The 20018-nt window shown below is 36.7% G+C and overlaps 1 protein-coding gene across 6 annotated transcripts in view; it reads right to left on the reverse strand.

The window, feature by feature from the left end:
- tnrc6c2 (trinucleotide repeat containing adaptor 6C2) overlaps positions 1–19779 on the reverse strand; it is a 66489-nt gene extending 46710 nt beyond the window's left edge. For 3 of the 6 annotated variants that reach the window (XM_051897094.1, XM_051897097.1, XM_051897096.1), the window contains exon 1: positions 19082–19779. The gene's annotated coding sequence lies outside the window, so the exon portion shown is untranslated. The remainder of the gene's footprint in view (positions 1–19081) is intronic. The other 3 variants (XM_051897098.1, XM_051897093.1, XM_051897095.1) reach the window with 2 other exon arrangements.
- Between the last annotated feature and the right edge of the window lie 239 nt (positions 19780–20018).

Consider the following 20018-nt stretch of genomic DNA (forward strand, 5'->3'; position numbering starts at 1 on the left):
TTTGACCAATTTTAGACCAACTTTTCCAACAAATCTATTGCAGTTTATCAATATTTTGGGGCTCTCATGATAGCACAACCCTCTAGGTGGCTTAACTGGCTTAAGGTCAGAACTATTTCAGCCAGTCTTTAGTTATTTATTTGTACTTTGGGGTCATCGTCTTGGTGCCTCACTCAACCTCTCTAAAGCTTGAAATCATGAACTCAGCAGTAAGCAGGAGCGAGCATAGCGGAAAATATAAGAGCACATCCAGCTCTCAGAGCTATGTGGGTGCACTTTAGTTTTAGGGAGTAATGAATTAGATAAACAAATGTAATGCTGTTTGTAAGCTAAACTCATAAAATAATTTAAGTTCTCAAAATTTAGTACACACTTGAAAACAATTTTTGAATTGACTTCAGTACGTTATTGTTTATAGCAGACTCTACTGTAACACACGAGTGCAGGAAAGGCAGCTCGTCTAAAGGCAGTTTTACACGGGATGTGGCAACTTGGTAAGCGTAATCACCGCACGACTGCCGCTTTTGTGACAGTGCCACTTCATACATTTCAGTGTGTTCACTGTTCAATGACACTGTGCAATACAAATACCTTTGTTGATAAATTAGAATGTAAGTATTTTTCTGCAGAGTTAAAATTTTTTAATGTGATATACATACAGTACTAGGTGGTACACAGCAAGCTGCATTTTTTTTTTTTTTTTTTTACATTTTTGATTTAGGCCTATATGAAAAAAGTATATCGCAATAAATCGCAATATGTATTGCATCGCAATATATCGTGCTATGTATCGTATCGTAAAGCCCTTGCCAATACACAGCCCCAAATACACACAAAATTGTCAAAATCCCCATCTTGTTGAGTATTCATGTGAACAGTCGGATATGTCTTAAGATAATTTAAACAGTGGAGAAAGAAAACACATATGCAATAGCTCTTAAAGTGACAGCAGCCACATAAACCTGTTGCTGTCTGTGTCATTAATGTCAAACAGAAAACAAGAAAATTACTGCTTTTGTCTGACTTTAACTTTAATTGTAAGGATTATTCTGTATTTAATTTTTACAATGAAGACTATAGAGAGTTATTTTACTTTTAATTAGTTTATTCAAATTCTGTAGTATTTCTTACCTGGATACTACTGTCAGACCTACCTGAAAAAAGTTAAAGCACTGTTTATTTCTTTTGTCTTTTATTCTATTGTATTTATACGTGCTATCGTTTGTAACTAGATTGTTTGTTCATATTTTATTAATTACTTGTTGTTTTTTGTAAATTCAATTCAGAGTTTGAAACCAAGCTTCCTTGTGCTGTGTACAAGCTATTGCAGCAAAACTACCCCATTGTAAAAACAAATAAAATGAGTGAGCAAACATTTAGGTAAGAATTGTAATTGTTTAATGTTTATATGTGAATAAAAGCCTAAATTAAAATCTGATCATAATATAAAGCAATTGTGGCTCTTCAGAAGACTTGGATTAAACCGCTCGATTCATATGGATTACTGTCACAATGTGTCATACTTTTTGAAGCCTGAATATAATGATTGCCTAGAATTTCAATGGGTAGACAAATATTATTATGATATAATAAAGTATCTACATTTTTTTTTAATCAAAAATGGTATAAACATCTATATTTTCAAGGTATCATAATGAAGTTAGAAATTCCAGTATTGTGACAACTGTTCAAAGAACACAACACAATATTTTTTTAGACAGCAGTGATTTACTTTGTGCTTCTCTGATAATAGAAACATCAAAGTCTTCAGCAGGTTGTAGAGTTCTCTGGAGCTTTTCTTTGGGATCCTCACCTTGTTCAGCATTGCCCGTAGTGTTCTTTAAATAACCTCAGTCATTCAAGTCACGACTTTCTCAATAGGGGCAGTGCAGTCGCAACAGTCCAGAATTTCTTACATTTGTAGACAGGGTATCTTACATGAACATATCTTATGATGAACACCCAGGTCTTTATCAATGGTTTCGTAGTCTTTTCCAGCTTTATGCATCTCTTATGCATTTTATGTGAAAGCTTTTGGGATCGAGGCATGGTTCACACAACCAGTCTTTTTTGTGTGAAGAACTGATATGTCAGTAACCAGACTTTGTGTGACTTTATTTAAAGGGCAGGACCCCTGAGCAACCCACACTTCCATTCTCATCTCCTTCAATGACTCCAATTATCTTTTGGAGATGTCAAATCAGAGGGAAATGACACTGATGTAGAAACACCTAACCCTGGTTGTAAGCCTAAACTTGGTTGATTTGAATGTTGTTCCAGGATCAACAAAGATGTTGATCCAAGAACATGTTACATTTGATAAAAATCAGGTTCTGCTGGAATGCCTCTGTGGCTGCGTCTTGAAGCACATGTGAAATCAGTCCAATGCCATGGTGGGATGTCATCCCATAGCATGTGACGTCATGATCAGGAAGCTATAAAGCACAACTTGACCAAACAATGTCACCTTCTGTGCCTTCAGCAAGCGTCCTGTGTGAATTGTTCATCTGTCCTGATGAGCAAACAACAATTTAAATTGTGTGTTCCTCCCTGCCCACGCTACATCACAGGTGGGGATACACACGATTTGTGTTGACTGTTTCGGAGCGGAGCATGCACAGTCAGCTCTTGCGGTGTCTCAAGGTAACGATACCCAACAAAGTAATAAGAATATTATGAATAAAAAAACAAAACAAACAAACAAAAAAAAACAACAACAACAACAACAACAACAACAAAAAAACCCTGCAATTTGTAACAAGTAACACACCAGAATCCAGTAATCTCAACAGTGGAAAAATGACCCAAGTTTCAGGATAAATATATCACTTGCTCTGGGCAAGAGACCTAAAGAGCACACTGAGCTATAGTTAATGAAAACAGAGACTTTCTAAATGTTCAAAAAGAAATGAAAGAGGATGAAAAAGTCATATTAAATGAATATATGCCTGAAAGGCAAAATTAAAAACTAAAATAAAGTATGAGAAAGTGAGAGAAAGTGTGAGATTTATTCTCAAAAATGAATAATCCTAATAGTTTAAGATGAAGAGTTGCGAGGGATGAGGTTACCGTAGAACCCGCAGGGCAGAACATGAGAGGTATACAGAAAAACACCCTGAAAAGTGGTGTGTTTCGGAGTATGCTCCCCTGGCTCACAAAGTCACAAGGACTTTTGGCAGGGGAGAGGAAAAAACTTAACCTTTGGCCTTCTACAGTCGAATATTACTTGCAGCTCCCCTTGCCAGTGCACTGCACTGACCAGGTCATCAAGAGGCCTTCTCAAACTACAACTAAAGAGCAGCTTAGCACTTCCTATGTGTTAAATTTACTGAGTGCTAAGGATATGCGCGACTGGGGGTGGGCACTATCTGCTAAATTTAGAAAGCTTGGCTGTCACGTACAACCAGATAACATGACTCTCTGAGTGGCCAATCTTATAGCTATAAAAAGGAAAAGTTCTCAAAAAAAAATCAGCGAGTATTGTACCCTTATATAATTCCAAACATGTAGGTCTATGAGTTTTTTCTTCATCTACGGAAAATAAAAGGTGAATTTATAAAGAACATTCCAAAAAGTATATGAGGACTAGATTTGAAAAGCTCCAAAATAACAAAAACACCATAAAAGTAAGCTAAAAGTAGTCCATTCAACTCTACAGTACAAGTTGTCTAAAGCCACGCATTAGTTTTGCATACGAAATCAGGGCTTGACAATAAGGATGCTCTGGACGGTTGACAGACATGGCCGATCAGGCCAGTGCTGCATCGTCATGAAATTTTATCATTTGCACTTGTTTTTAAACCATTTGCCAATTTAAATATTTCAGCGCAAGAAAACGTAAAAGAGAAATTAAGTCAGTGCTTATGCACTGTGAAGTTTTGTGTGAAATCTGCACCTCAGACAGCTGGCGAATACTGAATTGAGTTCTCTTTCACGTCTTCTTGCACTTGAATGAACACATTCACACAAAATTGTCAAAATACCCATCTTGAGAGAAATAAAATGCATGTGTAACAGTATATTAGGTCCGTGCATTCGCTCTTGAAGTGATTTTAATGTCAATCAAACAACAAAGGACAAAGAAAAAAACCTCACTCACTGCTCTTGACTGAATAACATTTGTAACTTTAATAAGGATTAATCTAGATTTAATTTATACAATGAAGAATAGGCCTATGCAGTGTTATTTTACATTTGATCAGACCTATTTTATTTAGTTTCTGTACCTGAAAACTATTGTTAGACCTCCTTGAAAAACTGAAAACCACTTATTTGTGTTTTTATACTGTATTTATTTGTGCTGTTGCTCATAATTTGATTATTTGTTCTTATTTTATTACTGACTGTTTACATGTCTTTAATTATTTGAAATTTATATAGGCTAAGAGATTGACCGATATCGATTTTTTTTATAACAGATACCAATACCAATTATTTGCATGTTTGTGTGTCCGATAACCAATATACAGAACCGATATTTATTTATTGTTTTATTTCTGTTTTTGATCAATTATAACAATAGCACCTTAACGGAACAAACTGTTTTATTTAAGGTCCCTCTGCAGTCAACTGTATCCCTTAAAACTCATCTTGGATCATTACAATTACATATTTAAATGCTTTTTTATTTAAATTCTTCATGCCTTAAAATAGCTTGAATGTAACTCTAAACCCTTGCCTCATTTAGTATACGTGGTTCTATGAATATGTAAATTAGCCCCGCCTCCACCCATTCACACCAGCTCAGAGATCCACTTGTTGACAATCACACATTGACGTATTTGGTTACAAGGTCGTTTGTGATGTCAGAAACACCAGCGATTTCAAACCATGTTTTTGAGACAGTCTTTGGTTCACTGTAGTTTTAAGGAGAAAATACTCAGCAACGGTGTTGACTTATGAATTTGCACATGGTTTGTCTTAAAGCACATAGACATATTCACAACATTAAAAACTTGATTTTTACCACAGGGTGACTTTAACACTTTTTAGATACTGCAATTTCACTCCCTCCTTGCATACAAAACAAAACACACTTCTACATCAATAAATAGTCTGAAAGAGTGTCAAAAAAAAAAAAAAAAAAAAAAAAAAAAAAAGTAGCACTGTCACTAAATTGTCTTTTTTTAAAAAAAAAAAATACAAATCTTTGAAATAAACAGGTAACGAATATAGCAAGTAAAAATAATAAAAAAATTTTTTTTTTTTTTTTAAAAAACATAAAACATTCTAAACTGCCTGGAGAAAAAAAAAACCATGACTACTGGTACTACTAATCCCAGTTGCATTAAACAACAGGCAAAAATAAATATACAAAGTCTAATGTTTTCATGAGGAGAATGCACTTATTCATGGCTGTTTTTTGTTTTTTTTAATTCATGTAAAGTTACGTCTTTACTGGAACAGGACTTGACATCTCGTGACTCCGTGTGCTCGTCTGTTTTTTTTTTTTGTTTTTTTTAATTACATGTCAAGCATTTATGTAACATCTCATTTGTGTATTAATGGCTGTTATGCTAAATAAAATTTATTCATTAAGGAAAACAAGTTATGTTACCTTTTAACAGCTGTTGCCTCGTCTCCCCTGAGAGGCAATGCTTTAATGGTGGTCTTGCGCGCAATTCTCAAAACGGCCACAAGATGGCATTTATCAGTGAATCCGATTTTACAAAACCAATACCTGGTAATGGGAAAATGCTTAATCTGGAAAAATATAGGGAAAACCGATTATCGGTTGATCTCTAGTTATGGCTAGCAGGCTAGTTTTTGCTGTGGTGTCAAAATTGGAATCGAGAATAGTGGAATTTCACTGTTGTCTGAAATTAGGTGTCATAACCTTATTTATTAAGATTGCATGGGTCAAAAATTACTTTTCATTACTTTTTTTATACTTATACTTTTTATACTTTAATTTTTAATTTTTATTTTTTTGCAAATTTTGGCAGGGCAAGTAAAAAAAAAAAAAAAAAAAAACACTGGTCCAAACAGGCCAGCAGAAAAACTTCTTAGCGTTGAGCTCTGGAAATGAAAAATGAAGCCCTGGAAATCAGCTCAGGCTGCCCATGGTGGTGCCCCCAGAAAATTTTAGGGGTGGCCAGAGGAGGCCACAGCAAATCTTGGGGTGACACACCAAAAAAAAAAAGAAAAAAAAATTCAGTGTAATGTGTTAGGCAGAGGGTATACTTAGTTTTTTTTTTTTTTAATGCGTACGCTAGTGTACACACACAGTCGGACTCACAGACTTGCAAAGCATACTTCACTTGACAGGCGTTCGACACATGCACATTGCAGCAAATTGCAATACCTCTATGAGTTACAACCCATATAAACATCTTTTGATTCTTTCATGGAAGAGTTGTACAAATAAGGGTACTTTCTAACCTCTTCGCACAATCTCTCGTCTGTGTATGCCTCCATTGTTGCTGTAGCTTGCATGCATTCTGGTCTGTTCTGTTTGCGTGATTTTTTCCCCCCAAAAGCATTCAGTACAGTACGTTCAGTACACACATACTATTCTGATGACGAAATTCGCGTCATGCGCACTGTGAGTACACTTTGGCCTTTCTACTTACTTCATTCAATCCAATTCAAATTGATTTGTTTAGCGCTTTTCATAATACATATCGTTTCAAAGCAGCTTTACAGAAAATGCATGTCAACATTACACCTTAGAGTAATCTGTTATCAGAGGTGACTGTGTCCAAATTATGTAATTTCAGATATACAAATCATGCAGTTAGCTAACAATGTATTAATTTAAACAATGTATTCATTTAAGGCAGAAACAATGGTCTCTCCAAAAAGTGCAGGTGCTGTCCTGTGATCAAATCAGTCCTGCTCCTTGCACTGTGCAGTCAACGACGAGAGGGGGAAGGGCAGTGAAATTCTGAAGCACCAATAAATCTACAGTTTTTTTTGGTGGCTGCAGCGGGTGCTGCCTTTTATTTTCTTTCATTTTACATTACGCATTTAAATTAATAGTGCCCACTGCAAAATCATACTAGGGGTGGCCAGATTTTATACCATCACTGGCCACCCCTTGGGGACGCCCCTGGTGCGTTCATGTGAGAAGTAGCAATATGTAATTTGTGAACATATTCTTTTGCGTCTTATATGTTCATTATATTGGTTGATACAGTTAAAGTAGTCTGAGTGATTTGTTGACTAACTGAACGGATGTGGATCTCGAGCTCACCGACTCAATGATCTGTGGTCTGTTGCATAAACTGACTAGGTATCACAAGATTTTTATTATTATTATTATTATTAAGACTGATTATAACTAAGTCAATTGAATAAAAACTTGGAACTTAATTGACCCTTCACCGGGAGTTTGATTGACAGGCGATCTAACCAATCATAACACTGAATCCGCCATTTTGTCCGACAAAGCAGTCAGGGGAGTTAGCAGATTGACGTTGGTGGACTTGGTACTGACAAATGGTGTGTACTGACATCTTTCCCCGGTTGAAACAACATTCCTTCTAATGTTTATTTGATGCTATAAATTAACTAGTAAGAAGAGTTAATTGGTTCACGAGCCACTTGAACTGAGGCACTACAGTGATCTGTCACGACAAGAGCCGCAAAACAGTATTTGTTTAAATTTCTTCAAAAATTACAAAATTTGAGACTTTGTTTCATATGAAAAGTAACCTTTGTCTTGTCTGTTGACACGTTGTCAGTGTCCTCTTTGCGCCGCGATGTATTTTTCACTGTGTGAGAACGTGTGGCGTGAGAGCAGCATGGCTTGTCGGATGTAGCAACAGTAACTAAAGGGGGTGGGTCTTTGCGAGCGGTCAACTGGAACTAAATTGAAACTTAAATTAGATTTAAATAATTTACAGCCTACCTAATCTTCAACATGTTTACCAATAAACATTAATTTTGGGTGGATCTATTTTTGGAGTTTACAGCCTAAAAAAAAATTGCTGTTTTGTAAGAGAAGTCAATTTTGCTATGGGTAATATTCAGTTTACAGCAATTCTCACCGATTTCTGTTATCAGCAAAACAGTGATTGACTGTCGTACAAATTTGACAGCAAATCAGTGGTTTCAAGCTTGTTATGAGCTGGTTATCAAAGCACATGCAATCCAAGTTGACAGTTAGGCTACACTTTCTCCAACTGTAGAGTGATGGAGGTAAGCATCTCCCAATAATAAGACCATCTCTGCCTTGGTTACAACTACAGGTGCTGGTCATATAATTAGAATATCATGAAAAAGTTCATTTTTTTATTGTAATTTATTTTAAAAAATGAAACTTTCATTTATTCTAGATTCCCTACATGTAAAGTAAAACATTTCAAAAGTTTTTTTTTTTAAATTTGTTGATTAGAGCGTACAGCTAATGAAAGTCCAAAATCCAGTATCTCAAAATATTAGAATATTTACATTTGAGTTTCATTAAATGACCATCCCTACAGTATAAATTCCGGGTATCTCTTGTTCTTTGAAACCACACTAATGGGGAAGACTGCTGAATTGGCAATGGTCCAGGAGACAATCATTGACACCCTCCACAAAGAGAGTAAGTCACAGAAGGTCATTACTGAATGGGGTGGCTGTTTACAGAGTGAAATATCAAAGCATATTAAATGCAAAGTTGACTGGAAGGAAGAAATTGGGTAGGCAAAGGTGCACAAGCAACAGGGATGACCGCAAGCTTGAGAATACTGTCAAGTAAAGCCGATTCAAACACTTGGGAGAGCTTCACAATGAGTAGAATGAAGCCGGAGTCAGCGCATCAAGAGTCACCACACTCAGACATCTTCAGGAAAAGGACTACCAAGCCACTTCTGAAACAGAAACAATGTCAGAAGCATCTTACCTGGGCTAAGGAGAAAAAGAACTGGACAGTGAACAGTGGTCGAAAGTCCTCTTTTCAGATAAAAGTAAATTTTGCATTTCATGTTGAAATCATGGTCCCCGAGTCTGAAGGAAGACTGGAGAGGCACAGAATCCAAGCTGCTTGAAGTCTAGTGTGAAGTTTCTGAAGTCAGTAATGATTTGGGGGGGCCGTGATGTCTGCTGGTGTTGGTCCATTGTGTTTTATCAAGTGCAAAGTCAATGCAGCCATCTTCCAGGAGATTTTGGAGCACTTTATGCTTCCATCTGCTGACAAGCTTTATGGAGACGCTGATTTCCTTTTCCAGCAGGACTTTAGCACCTGCCCACAGTGCAAAAACCACTTCCAAGTGGTTTGCTGACCATGATATTACTGTGCTTTATTGGCCAGCCAACATGCCTGACCTGAATCTATGGGATATTTTCAAGAGAAAGATGAGAAACAGTCGATCCAACAATATACAGATGATCTGAAGGCTCAATAGTGCCTCAGCAGTGCCACAGGCTGATCACTTCCAGGCCACACTTCACTGATGCTGTAATTTGTGCTAGGAGCAAGTCATTTGCTGTAATATGTGCTGCCGACCAAGTATTGAGTGCACAAATGAACATACTTTAAAGAACTTGAACTTTTCTGTTTAGCAAATCCATTTTTTGATTGATCTTAGGAAATATTCTAATATTTTGAGATACTGGATTTTGGACTTTCATGAGCTGTACGCTCTAATCATCAAAATTAAAAAAAAAAAAAAAAAAACTTTTGAAATGTTTTACTTTACATGTAGGGAATCTAGAATATATGAAAGTTTCATTTTTAAAAATAATTTACAATAAAAAAAATGAACTTTTTCATGATATTCTAATTATATGACCAGCACCTGTATACAACAGACTACAAGAAGTGAAGACTATCAGTAAAAAACAAATTAAAATTTTCACAAAAAAAAAAACCATTCGGCTTCAGTAAACTCGGAATATATGGTGGTGTTTTTTGTCATTTTCAAAGCTTGACAGCCGCTTGTTACAATTCACTTAACTGTATGTTAAAGAGAGGAGTCGACATTCTGCTAAACTTCTCGTGCTGTGTTTCACAAACAAACAAAAATGTTTAGAATAACATGATGGTGAGTAGATTATGATAGAAGTTATTATTTTAGGTAAACAATTCTATTACTGCAACAAAATTGAGACCAAAACCAAATCATCATTGAATACTGTACCTTTAAAGTTATGTTTACGAAGTTACCATGTGATGTTTAAGAAGTTATAGCAGCTTATAGCAGAATTGAGGTTAAATAAGCAAGGATTGTCCTACAGAGGAACAAAATCTCTGTCTGAGCTGTCAAATCACCAATGTCATCTATTTTCTGATGAAATTTATCAAAGTGAAATTGGATAAGACACCATCACACAGGTTCAGGAGATGGAATCAGTATCATTCCCAAGTGGTTCTCCCTTTCATGGTGAAGGTTATACTGACAGCTACCACAGAGGCCACATACAGAAGAACAGACAATTGCCTCCGACAGCCTGTCAGGGGTACAAAGCACAATAAAAGGCAAACAAGTATTTATAAATAGAGAAAGGAAAACACTCATTTTAATAGTACGTCTGAGAGCTTAAGCACTACTGAATCAATACACAGGACAATACAACTGACGTATACAGAAATCAGGTTAAATTCTTGAAACCAATATCATGATAGGAAAACATAAAAAAAACTGAAAACACACAGCATAAGCTTTCTACTCCATCTTGAACTACAGCTTTCTTGAAGCTTTCTTTTCCTCTCAATCTCACATATAGGGATTTCTGTCAGGACCACTATCGTCAAAAATGCTTGATAATTGCAGAGTTTGTATTGGCGGTATGGTTCTGTTCTGGGCAAGAACTCCCTGTGCATCCATGCAGCCTAGCATGGATAAGAGCAGGGAGGGAGAGCAGCATTATATAAATATATAATAAACTGTATATATAAATGTATAATTCGAATATTTGGGCTCATAAAAAAATGAATATTTAAATATTTTATTTAAATTTATTTAAAGTTTAACGAGAAAGACTTTTTTTTTTAATCATTACGGTTGTGTCACCATTTCTGAATAAGCTAATGATTAGCAAATATAGGTTACACAACCTTACATTATATCTTGGGATTTTCTTTTAGTTGAAAACATTGTGTGTAAACAAAAAATATACAGAACAAACACATTTAAACTGAAGCAGAGCTAATGGTTATCGTGCAGAGCGTACATATATACTTAAGTCAGCATATGATTATCGTGTTTATATTGTTTCAAATGTTCATGTTGAGAAAAAAAATAATATCCACATGCTTGGGTGAAAGTTGGCTCCTCAGTCTGGTAACAATAAGGTGAGGTGCAGAGAAAATACGCTCTACCGACAGACGTTGCAGGGACACAAAGATAACGTGTGCTAAGAGAAGTTTCTTACAGTGCATTGTGATTTCTGTTCTTAAAACTGTCTCCCTCAAGGAAACTTAAAGAAAGCATAGCCGCGTTTCCACCGAAATTACCCGGAACAATATGTCCCAGGAACTTTTTTCCTAGGATCATTTTCCCCCCAGACCTATTGCTAGCTGCGCTTCCATAGCAGTCTTAACAGAGATTGTATATAATAGGGAGATGAGAGGGTCTGTATCTCTTATCATTGGAGAAAGCGTAACGGCTAACTTAATCACGTGCTCACTTCTCAGCCTATCGTGTAATGGCAGTGACATCAGTCGCAACATTTCCTAGTCTGCCTTCTCTTAAAAAAAAACATTTTATTAAGCTAAAATCTACATATAGTTCCCAACGAAAGTACTGTTTAGTGTAAAACATCCTGAAGATTAGCAAACAGGCTGTCGATTAATTAAATGATTAGCCATTTCCCCACAAAAGCTGTTTAATCAGTATAGTGAAGCCTCTCATCCATTGACATCCATTCAAAAAACAGCCTCTGGACTCCTTCCCTGCGTACCGCCATGGGTGGGGCGTTAGCATTAGCCATTACGCTTTTTTGGCTAAAGGTTGCAGGCTTGCCTTCCAGTGGCTTTGGTCTTAAGTACCGTCAAGATAGTCCGGTGACGTATACATGAGGGAGAGCAGGAGCAGTGGAAGGACGCCCTATTCTTCGACGCCAGTAACCTCCGCGTCATGTGAGCACCTGTTCACGTGTTGAGTTTTTTGCGCGCTCAAGTTCGTTGTTTCAAATGTAGATGCACGGCAAGCTTCTTCATAATAGAAGTGATACGCTCGTTTTTTCCAGGTGCGAAGTTGAGAAGAAAAAAAATCTCAACTTTTCAAAATGCCGCAAGCGCATCGCAGGTCATGTGGCATGAACCAACCGATCAGCTTCGGCCTTTCCGTAACAAAACGTCGAAAGCTCAGCCGAGATGGACGAGCTTTCGACAGGACGGGTTTTTATTTCTCATCTCCATAAATACATCTAGTAGTAGAGCAAATGCAAGGGATCGAAATTCATTTATCCTTTGCTGAAACTAATTCATCTTCATGGCTCATAGCAACAGCAGACACCACAGGAGCACTAGCTCTCGAGCGCTTTTGAAAAGAGGAGATAGTGGCGCGGCCAGCGTTTTCCACACGTTTTTATACGCAACATGTGAATATTTAATCACTCTCCAGTGCTGAAGTCTTTCATCTTTGCATGTAAAAGTTTTTGTCGTTGTCTTGTGGTCACTTGTATTAAGCTTATTTCTTTTTTTTTAATATGCCTTTTCTTTGGCCAAATATAATTTAAAACTACACTTCCGTTGAATGTGGTGTGTACCATAGCTGTTTTTATAAAAAAAAAAAAAAAAAACGACAATTTCTTTTTTAAGTAACTCTGACCTCATGGATATCGATTATTTTCTTAGCAACCCCACATAATGGTCTAGCCCCCCTTAGCACCGCGTAGAGAAAAAATTCTGGCGCCGTGCATGCTTCATTTAGACCCTGGTTCCTGCGGTCAAAACACATCGAGTACTAAAGTTCCTAGTTCCTGGGGAAAGTTCCTGCGGTAGAAACGCGGCTTATGTCTCGAGATCATTTTGCTATCAGTTCAAGTAATCTTCTCAGCTCACTCGGGGGTACAGCTGCGCTTACCTGCAGTCGTGAATGCTGTGATACACAGCTGTCTTATTCAACTGGTGTTTGGATTTCATGTGATTTCATGGTGGTGATATTTATGATAACTCAGTTTCACCCGACATGTCGATCCATTTGATTAAAAGTTCTATTTTGTAAAATCATTTTGAACAAAGTAATTCCAAACTTCGCTGCGCCTAGAGGCAGACGACATGTTGTGATCAAATAAAATATTGTTAACAAGATTCCACAGTGCCACCCAGTGCATTTTAATTGAGTTTCAGTTTGCTTGCTTAGGATTTCACTGCATTTAAGGCCAGCAAAGCAACATATTAGGGGTGGGACAAAATATCGATAGGGCGATATATTGTTGTCCTTCTCTGTGTGATACGAGAATCGATATGCTGGCGCAAAATATAGATATTTTAATTAATAAAATAAGTCGCTCTAAATAGATTTCCCTGCACCCAGCATCTAAAAATGCACGGAAAACGAGGCAGCGCCATTTTCACCTTCTTTCTAAAGCGCTCGGGAGCTTAGGCTCCCGTGGTGTCTGCCGTTGCTAAGCAATCACAAACCGTGTCCTCTATGAAGACGAATAAGTTTAGCAAGATTTCCAGCCACTTTATTAGCTCTACTGCTATATATATATATATATTAGAGAGAGAGAGAGCGAGATAACAACTAAAAAACCCACCCTGAACAGCTATGATCAGCATGGACGATGGACCAAACTTTGTCGGAGCCGTAATGTGCCACAGACGTGCAGTGTGCGCACTTGCTGCGTGTCTACATTTGAAATAATGAACTTGAGCGTGAAAAAGATGCGACCTGTGAACCGCAAATGTTGAACTGTGAATTTTTTCCCTGCGTGTCATGTGCGGGGCTCCATATTCCAGCTCTTGATGTATCTTTATGATATAATGATGTAACATTATAGGATTGTCTAGCAATATATCGATTATCGCAGAATTGCTATATCGTGATACTATCTGTATTGCGAGCCATGGATCAGGAGGTACCCTGAGATTCCAACCCCTATATATACATATATGTACAACATATATAGCAAAATTCGAATAGCACACCCCATGATCAACAATACAGCTCACAAGACGAGACAAGATTTTTTACACAGTATTTAAGTAAACCTCAATGACGAAATACATGACTAGAAAAATAGTCTGCAGGTGCATTAGAATCGTTTTAACTAATCATCTTATAATGAATGTCATTTCAGTTCTACTTTCTTAGTATGAATTATCATATGCATGCAGTAAAAGACAAAAATATACAAGCACTGTAAAAGGTTTTGCCACAAACTCAACGGTTTGGCTTCTCTCCTGTATGATTTTCATGAGTCTCTTCAGACCTTAGAACTGTACATGATTTATAAGCTTGAACTCCTTTCCACAAATTGATCATAGAAATAAAAACAGTATAAATAAAAATGAATAACACAGTTTACTCTTAGTCTTATGCAAACAATAACTGCAACCATAAAGTACTCTCTAAATTATTCAATGTGCAAATAGATACCAAATTTTTCTTCAAGCATGATACAGAGCTAAGAGATGGTTAAAACTACACAACCCAGCCTAAGATAGCTTTCATTTTGGGAGATATTTGCATGCATCAGGGAGCCTCTTTCAAAATGCGGGATATTGAAATCACGTTTTAATGTACTTTTTTTTTTTTTTTTTTAACTTTCGCATTCTACAAGATAAGACATTTGTCAGATGCTTAGGCTCTGTTGTGCAATGAATCCTCCGCCATGGTCTTCTCAGTCATCTCATCACGTGATCAGTGAACTCTGATTCCTTCTGCACTATGAAGGAAGTCCTTCCTACTGACTCTGCAGCTCGTGTGTTGGATGAGCTGGATGGGATTGAAGCGACCGTTATCCAACTGAATTAAAAGGTTTTTATTTCTATAAAAAGCAAAACGACAGTGGAGGTATAATGTAAATGTAGCAGTGGCATTATCTATCCTAATTTCACCTTCACACTCCGCCATGGCAATATCGCAAGACAGCTTTTCACCTTGACGAGGAATCTCATCACATTTTAATCTTGTGAGATCTTGTGGCATGAGATCTCGTCACACCCCTACTAGTTACAGCATGAAATACATATTGGTGAACACCAGAAGGTATGTTGAAAGATGCATTACAACTTACCGAAATAAATCCTCTCTCATGTAATCGCTCAATCAGTGTTTCAACCGGAGAAAGACATCAATAAAACAGCTTGTATGCTATGCATCATTTAACATTACATTTACTTCAAGAAAGCTATTCAATGTCCATAAACTTATTCGTTATCTGGATAAAAAGAGAAGAGCATTTTGCTAAATATATGCACTTTATTATATTCATTATATTTTTACTTAACCTCTTAATGATGTCTTTATTATTTAATGTATGTTTAAATAAATCTGTCATGAAAACAAGTTATTATAGATTATTGTCGTTTAAATGGTTATATTTCACCAACAAACTGGAGTAGAAACAGTTTACTAAAAAGTTGATATAAAAACTGAATTATGTGCAATTTGAATGTTTGTACAACTCAGTTTTAGCTAACAGTGTTTAAGTTTGAGTAATTAATTGATTATTAATTTATTATTTATTTTCGGCTATGGTCTTAGGCCTAGTGAATCCTGAAATTTCGGTTTCGGCCCAGAATTTTCATTTTGATACATCCCTACTCACATTTATGATGGTACCTTTAGAGGAACGCTCTCATTGCTGTTTCTCACAACAGCACATTCAATTATTTACAACATATTAGGGCTCAATGATAGGGATGGCTTGATAGCAGTTGACAAAACGGTCACTTGCCCTAATGGGCCAATGCTATGTTGTCACTGACATTCTTTAATCAAATACATGTCTTTTAAACCTTGCAAACTTAAGTATTAGGCTGCATGGTGAAGTTACAGGTGGCTAACACAGGTTTTGTATAAATTCAAAGAAGAATTTTGTGATTAATAATAATAATTTGTTTAATGTAATAATTTATGTAGAAAAATGAATTAGAATAGGTTGAAAATCATATACCATTTTTTTTAAATTAATATCAGGGGTTACATTTCCGTTATATAAAATTATTATTATAAACAAGCTTATTGCAAATTAAAACTATATTTCATATTTTTATGTAATGAAAAGCCTTTTTTTTTTATAGTGGGCGAGTGAAATGTTGGCAAGGCAGGTGAAAATCTGTACAAACTGAACAGAAAAAAAAAATCTTATGGTTGAGCCATTTACAAAACTATCCATCCACTATACTTAGGCACACACACACAAAAAAAAATAAAAAATAAAAATAAATAAATAAATAAATAAAATAAAATATCAATCCTCTGACATCTGACTTTAATATTTGTGGTGGCTTGGTGCATTTATTCATGTTATTATTACCAAGGGTCTCTGAGACTCCAAACAAAAAATATATTTTAAAATATTAAAATATTTTTCTAAAAGGTTGTTTAAAGTATGTATGTAATTCTCAAAATATAAGTCATTAAACCTCAACCTGATCATCTAAAATGATGTACGTTTTCTGACCTATTAACAGGGCCCTGGGATCTCTCAGACTCCAAATAGAAGGATTAAAACAAAATTAGTTAGCAATCTGAAATGCAATAATCCACAAACAAGCACCAAACACAAACACAAAATTTCAGAGGCATTAAGCTTTATAGCAAAATGCCCTGGACCCTGCAACACAGAAAGGAAATTTTCTGGGACACTAGCCAACACTCAAAAATCCTTTCTTTTCCAACTCTTTCCCTTACCCGTACCCCATCCTGTCCTGCTGCGTGGCACGCCATTCTCACACGGACAAGAGGATTTCAGCCTCTTACATCAGAGGGTTCAACTGAATTGTACCATAGTGCGATGAGGTAATGAGAGAAATATGGGTGGAAAGACCCTGTAATAATCCCCTCTAAATAAGTTTCCTTTTTAAACTATCTACTAAAAGATTTAGTTAAAAAAAAAAGAATTTAGTTAAATGCTAAATATCTAATAACAAGACAGAGGCCAGAGCAGCTCTATATAACCTCCTGAGATATTTTATTTTAATTTAAGCAATTACAGATATGTGGTTTGTAGTACACAACTGCCTGAGGAAAAATACATCCTTTAAAAAAAAAATCTGGGCAAAGGTGACAACGAAAATCATGCAATGATGCTACTGTTACAGAAATGCAAACTGAACTCGGCAAAGGAGAGTTTACCACAGCCAGTCTTTGAAATCTGAGCAGACAAGAACAATGTGCTCTAATTTTATCAGAGCAAGACAGAGGCAGCGCACAGCCACAGAGACCAAGATTAAATTATGTCCAGCTATAAAGTGGGGCTAGACACCAAATAGAAAGCCACAATGTACACAGAGAATCCCATGAAAGACACAGAATTCCCTGTCTCCAAACATTAGCCAAACGTCTGCTTTTACAAGCTCTGCAGTTCAGGGGGGTTGTGTGTACCCTTGCAGTCCAGAGCAAGACCGCTCATCCGTATGGCTTGCCCTTTTTGCCTTTTTGACACAAGCTGAACACTGGCGTCTCACGCCTCCAAACTTTGACCCCAATCCCCTGCAGGAGGGGCAGTGGTTTCTTAGACCCAGACGATGGGGGGAGCTGAATCTGAGTGTATTGGAGCAAAAGAGCTCCCCGTTTTGGTGTGATTTATAATTAAGGCTGAGAAGCACACACTCAAAGGGTAGATAGATGGGTTATGAATTACAAGTGAATTGCCCAATTCATTTTATCACTAGCATCAGCCAAGTGTGACATGATTTTCAAGAGAACAAAGAATGAAATTATGGTTCTCAATTAAGCACACATGCAAGTACTAGAATATCAGGAGAGAAGGATGATAAAGGATGATAAATCTAAATACCTAGAGTTCAGAGAGCAAAGATTTCCAAAAATTATTTGTTTAATTTTTTTTTTTTGCATCTTAAAAAGCAAAAATATCCAACTTCTGAACTAACTAGCATAGTGAAATTTATTTATTTTCACAAGGTGATCCAATGACCCTGGGTATTTTAATATAAACAGCTGAATTGTGCTAGGGATCTAATCCTAGATGACTGAGTCAACAAAGCAAATACTTTACAGTCTCATAGTGATTTCTCTTCTCTTTACTGTAAAACATATGTCAGTACACTGAATTTAAAGGCTGTCATATAATCAACAGAAATTTAATATCATGGTGAATTCATACACCATTCTTCAGTGTGAAGAAAGGAATAAGGCAGCAGTGATGAACCTGTTAATTGGAGAGTTTTAAATGTAATGTGTAATAGGATCAGATGCATGTGATGTTAGCTGTACACAGATTCTAATTCGCTGAATCGTCTAATATTTTGAGTAACAGGGGCCCATCAAGACCTTCATTTTGTAACACCTCAGCACAGGAAAACACACACGCACAAAATTGCTATTGGGTTTTAGATTTTTTTTTTTTTTTTTTCCCCCCGATGTTTTTTCCCCGATGTTGACAGAGTGTATGACTACCCTTACAGAGAAAGTAGCATAATAAACTTTGCAAAAAAAAAAAAAAAAAAACAGAATCACTACATAGTTTATTACTATCCAACTGTGGTAGCTTGGTAGGCTAACTGTCTTGGCACAGTATGTCTATATAAATAAATAAACAAACAAACAAACAAACAAACAAACAAACTAGAACAAAATTGCAAAAAGAATAAAACATATATATAGAAAGCTTCTTACAGTCTACATAAAGGATATAATAGCAGATCACAGAACTAAACAGCAGTTGGAGCAAAAAAAAAAAAAAAAAAAAATCAAGTTATTGTTTATCGGACGCGTTAACACAAACTAACAGTAAACACATTAAAGGCTCAGTCTACCTGCAGTAGCTTGGTTAAGCTTCTTTATGGTCAGTCTAGTCGCTGAGTTAGAACATACAAGCTTTTAGGTATCAGTCTAGATTTTTAACCACTACGGTACAACACACAAATGTCTCTAAAGGATTAGACTCACAGCTCGTTTTAGATACAGTATGATCAAATATTAAACCTAGTGATCTGCCTAGACAGCACTGGTTGCAGTCAGAGATGTTAGGAGTCAGCTGAGAGAGAGAGAGAGCCAATATCTCAACTTACCTTTCTGTTCACAAGTCGAGCTTTGGCAGCTTTCAGTAAAAAGGTGTTGCATGTCGTACAGCGGTACAAAAAGGCCTTTTTCCGAAAAAGAAGTACCCGTAAAAACAGACAGACCCAAGTAACACTGTACTGAATGAGCAGCTGAACTTCCGAAAGTGTCCCAAAAAGGCAGCAGAATGAAAATAAACACAAAAAATGAATATGCAAATGGAAATCTCTATGCAGACTCAGAGCTTTGGGCTCTGATGGAGATTATAGATGCATGCATGCTGGAAAAACAGCAGACGACATTTACATGACGCTACCAAATACCTTCGAAAAGACAGAAAAATTACATTAAAACGGAGAGGCAGTTGGTTAAGTACAGTGGCATAAATTGGTCATCAGTAATAGCATCTGATCTATGGTGCAACATGAAGAAGAGGGCAGTTTGAAGCTGCTACTGTCTGGTGGACTGGCATATACGATGCGAGCTGCTTCAAGTAAAGTGCAAAAATAAAGATAGCGAGCAATGTGGCAAGCAGTCTGGCTGCAGTCGTGTGAAGAAATCCAGCGACGTTTTTAAAACGACAGCGGAAATATCCATGGATAAGTGCGGAGTGTCCGGAGAAAGCGCTGAGAGCGTCGGGTCAGGATCAAGCCTCTGCAGCCATTTTGTTCGGTATCAACACAGCAGACGTGCAACACAACTACGGTGGGAGGGGTTTCACCACTGAAATAATTTCCATATGACGTTTAACCAACCAATAAGAAAGCATACTGGTTTTACAGCGGAGCACCGCCCATAAAAGGTTTCAAAGCGTCCAGTTGAATTCACAAGGGCTGGAATGGGCGTTCAGCTGAGACCACTGCAAGCTTTGTACACAAACAAACACTGTGTGTTTTCATGTGACACTGGGTGACATCCATCCATTCATCAATCCGTTTGTCTATCTAT

The sequence above is a fragment of the Ctenopharyngodon idella genome, chromosome 6, assembly GCF_019924925.1.
Source record: "Ctenopharyngodon idella isolate HZGC_01 chromosome 6, HZGC01, whole genome shotgun sequence".
NCBI lineage: Eukaryota > Metazoa > Chordata > Actinopteri > Cypriniformes > Xenocyprididae > Ctenopharyngodon > Ctenopharyngodon idella.